This window comes from Arachis stenosperma, chromosome 3 (genome assembly GCF_014773155.1).
Source record: "Arachis stenosperma cultivar V10309 chromosome 3, arast.V10309.gnm1.PFL2, whole genome shotgun sequence".
NCBI classification, from domain to species: domain Eukaryota; kingdom Viridiplantae; phylum Streptophyta; class Magnoliopsida; order Fabales; family Fabaceae; genus Arachis; species Arachis stenosperma.
The window spans coordinates 117641637-117645851 of NC_080379.1; the positions used below are offsets into that span (position 1 = coordinate 117641637).

At 41.4% G+C, this 4215-nt stretch overlaps 1 non-coding gene across 1 annotated transcript; it reads right to left on the reverse strand.

The window, feature by feature from the left end:
- Window positions 1–1094: 1094 nt before the first annotated feature.
- LOC130972671 (small nucleolar RNA R71) lies at window positions 1095–1202 on the reverse strand. Its single transcript, XR_009083835.1, has one exon. It is a non-coding gene; the product is annotated as a small nucleolar RNA R71 (small nucleolar RNA).
- Between the last annotated feature and the right edge of the window lie 3013 nt (window positions 1203–4215).

Consider the following 4215-nt stretch of genomic DNA (forward strand, 5'->3'; position numbering starts at 1 on the left):
TTTCCTTTTTCAAAGATACTTACTAACAATTAATGATTTGATTGAACATCTCAAATTTGTTACCTTTTCTGTTGAGAAAGGTTTAATGTTTGAATCATATCTTTTCTTGTTAGGCAAGTCATTAATTTTTAAAATCATATCTTTTCAAATTGTTTTCAAATCATATCTTTTCAATCAAATCTTTTTTTTTCTCAATCACATTTTTTTCAAAATAAGTTTTCAATCAAATCTTTTTAACTTCTAATTTCAAATCCTTTTTCAAAAATCACTTGATTTCTTTTCCACTTTTATTTTCGAAAATCAATTAGTGTTTTTCAAAAATGTTTTCAAAATATTTTATTTAATTTTCGAAAAAATTTTTTCCCTCCTTCTCACATCGTTCTATTTATGGAGTACCACTCCTTCTCAATGCACAATTCGAACCTTATCTAATTAAAGTTCGAATTCTTCTTCTCCTTCTTCTTTCTATTTCTCTTTTCCTCTGACACCTCAAGGAATCTCTATACTGTGACATAGAGGATTCCACATTTTCTTGTTCTCTTCTCTTTCATATGAGCAGGAGCAGAGACAAAGGCATTCTTGTTGAAGCTGACCCTGAACCCGAAAGGACCTTGAAGAGAAAGCTAAGAGAAGCCAAAGCACAACTCTCTTTAGAGGACCTGACCGAATTCTTCAAAGAAGAAGAAGACATGGCAGCCGAAAACAACAATAATGCAAACAATGCAAGGAAGGTGCTGGGTGACTTTACTGCACCTACTCCCGACTTCTATGGGAGAAGCATCTCTATCCCTGCCATTGGAGCAAACAACTTTGAGCTTAAACCTCAATTAGTTTCTCTAATGCAACAGAATTGCAAGTTCCATGGACTTCCAATGGAAGATCCTCATCAGTTCTTAGCTGAATTCTTGCAAATCTGTGACACAGTCAAGACTAATGGGGTAGACCCTGAGGTCTATAGACTGATGCTATTCCCTTTTGCTGTAAGAGACAGAGCTAGAATATGGTTGGACTCCCAACCTAAAGAAAGCCTGAACTCTTGGGAAAAGCTAGTCAATGCCTTCTTGGCAAAGTTCTTTCCACCACAAAGATGGAGTAAGCTTAGAGTGGAAGTCCAAACCTTCAGACAGAAGGATGGAGAATCCCTCTATGAAGCTTGGGAAAGATACAAACAATTGATCAGAAAATGTCCTTCTGACATGCTTTCTGAATGGAGCATCATAGGTATTTTCTATGATGGTCTCTCTGAACTATCTAAGATGTCCTTGGATAGCTCTGCTGGAGGATCTCTTCATCTGAAGAAGACGCCTACAGAAGCTCAAGAGCTCATTGAAATGGTTGCAAATAACCAATTCATGTACACTTCTGAGAGAAATCCTGTGAACAATGGGACAAGTCAGAAGAAAGGAGTTCTTGAGATTGATACTCTGAACGCCATTTTGGCTCAGAATAAAATATTGACTCAACAAGTCAATTTGATTTCTCAAAGTCTGTCTGGAATGCAAAATGCACCAAGTAGTACTAAGGATGCTTCATCTGAGGAAGAAGCTTATGATCCTGAGAACCCTTCAATGGAAGAGGTGAATTACCTAGGAGAACCCTATGGTAACACCTATAATTCTTCATGGAGAAATCACCCAAATCTCTCATGGAAGAATCAAGAGAGACCTCAACAAGGTTTTAATAATAATGGTGGAAGAAACAGGTTTAACAATGGCAAACCTTTTCCATCATATTCTCAGCAACAGACAGAGAATCCTAAGCAGAACCCCTCTGACTTAGCAACCATGGTCTCTGATCTAATTAAAACCACTCAAAGTTTCATGAATGAAACAAGGTCCTCCATTAGAAATTTGGAGGCACAAGTGGGACAGCTGAGCAAGAAAGTTACTGAACTCCCTCCAAGTACTCTCCCAAGCAACACAGAAGAAAATCCAAAAGGAGAGTGCAAAGCCATAAACATGGCCGAATTTGGAGAGGATGGAGAGGAAGTGGACGCCACTGAGGAAGGCTTCAATGGGCGTGCACTGACCTCCACTGAGTTCCCTACTAAGGAACCATGGAAATCTGAGACTCAAAATGAGACCATAGAGATTCCATTGGACTTACTTCTGCCTTTCATGAGCTCTAACGAGTATTCTTCCTCTGAAGAGGATGAGTATGTCACTGAAGAGCAAGTTGCTAAATACCTTGGAGCAATCATGAAGCTAAATGACAAGTTATTTGGAAATGAGACTTGGGAGGATGAACCTCCTTTGCTCACCAAAGAACTGGATGACTTGTCTAGGCAGAAATTACCTCAAAAGAGACAAGACCCTGGGAAGTTTTCCATACCTTGTACCATAGGCACCATGACCTTCAAGAAGGCTCTGTGTGACTTAGGGTCAAGTGTAAACCTCATGCCTCTCTCAGTAATGGAGAAGCTAAGGATCTTTGAGGTACAAGCTGCAAAAATCTCACTAGAGATGGCAGACAACTCAAGAAAACAAGCTTATGGACTTGTAGAGAATGTTTTGGTTAAGATTGAAGACCATTACATCCCTACTGATTTCATAGTCCTAGAGACTGGAAAATGCATGGATGAAATCATCATCCTTGGCAGACCTTTCCTAGCCACAGCAAAGGCTGTGATTGATGTTGATAGAGGTGAACTGATCATTCAAGTGAATGGAGAATCCTTTGTGTTTAAGGCTCAAGGATATCCCTCTGTCACCATAGAGATGAAGCATGAAGAGCTTCTCTCAAATCAGAGTCAAGAAGAGCCCCCACAGTCAAACTCTAAGTTTGGTGTTGGGAGGCCACAACCAAACTCTAAGTTTGGTGTTGAACCCCCACATTCAAACTCTAAGTTTGGTGTTGGGAGGTTCCAACATTGCTCTGAGTATCTGTGAGGCTCCATGAGAGCCCTCTGTCAAGCTACTGACATTAAAGAAGCGCTTGTTGGGAGGCAACCCAATGTTATATTTTACATATTTTCTTTTGTTATTTTATTTTATTTTGTAGGTTGATGATCATAAGAAGTCACAAAATTAATTGAAAAAGCAAAAACAGAATGAAAAACAGGAAGAAAAACAGCACACCCTGGAGGAAGATGCTGCTGGCGTTCAAACGCCAGTAAGCCTAGCAGTTGGGCGTTTAACGCCCAGTCTGGCACCATTCTGGGCGTTTAACGCCAGAAAGGGGCACCAGACTGGCGTTAAACGCCAGAAAAGGGCAAGAACCTGGCGTTAAACGCCAGGAATGGGCACCAGCCCGGCGTTTAACGCCAGCAATGGCTCAAAACGTGAATTTTGATGCCATTTGGTGCAGGGATGACTTTTCCTTGACACCACAGGATCTGTGGACCCCACAGGACCCCACCACCACTCTCTCTCTCTTTCCCCCATTCACCAATCACCTCAACACCTCTTCCCCAAAAAAAAAAACCCTTCACCTATCAAATCCCATCTTTCTCTTCACCACTCACATCCATCCTTCATAAAACCCCACCAACCTCACCCTTCAAATTCAAACCACTTTCCCTCCCAAACCCAACCATAATGGCCGACCCTCATCTCCCCTCTCTCCTATATAAACCCTTCTTAACCCCTTCATTTTCACACAACCTAAACAACACTTCTCCCCCTCTTTGGCCGAATACACCACCATCTCCCTCTTCCTCATTTCTTCTTCTTCTACTCTCTTCTTTCTTCTTTTGCTCGAGGACGAGCAAACATTTTAAGTTTGGTGTGGTAAAAGCGTTGCTTTTTCGTTTTTCCATAACCATTATGGCATCCAATGCCGGAGAAACCTCTAGAAAGAGGAAAGGGAAAGCAAAAGCTTCCACCTCCGAGTCATGGGAGATGGATAGATTCATCTCAAGGGTGCATCAAGACCACTTCTATGAAGTTGTGGCCTTGAAGAAGGTGATCCCCGAGGTCCCCTTTTCACTCAAAAAGGGTGAATATCCGGAGATCCGCCATGAGATCCGAAGAAGAGGTTGGGAAGTGCTTACCAACCCCATTCAACAAGTCGGAATCTTGATGGTTCAAGAATTCTATGCCAATGCATGGATCACCAAGAACCATGATCAAAGTATGAACCCGGATCCAAAGAATTATCTCACAATGGTTCGGGGGAAATTCTTGGATTTTAGTCCGGAAAGTGTGAGGGTGGCGTTCAACTTGCCTATGATGCAAGGAGATGAACATCCTTACACAAGAAGGGTCAACTTTGATC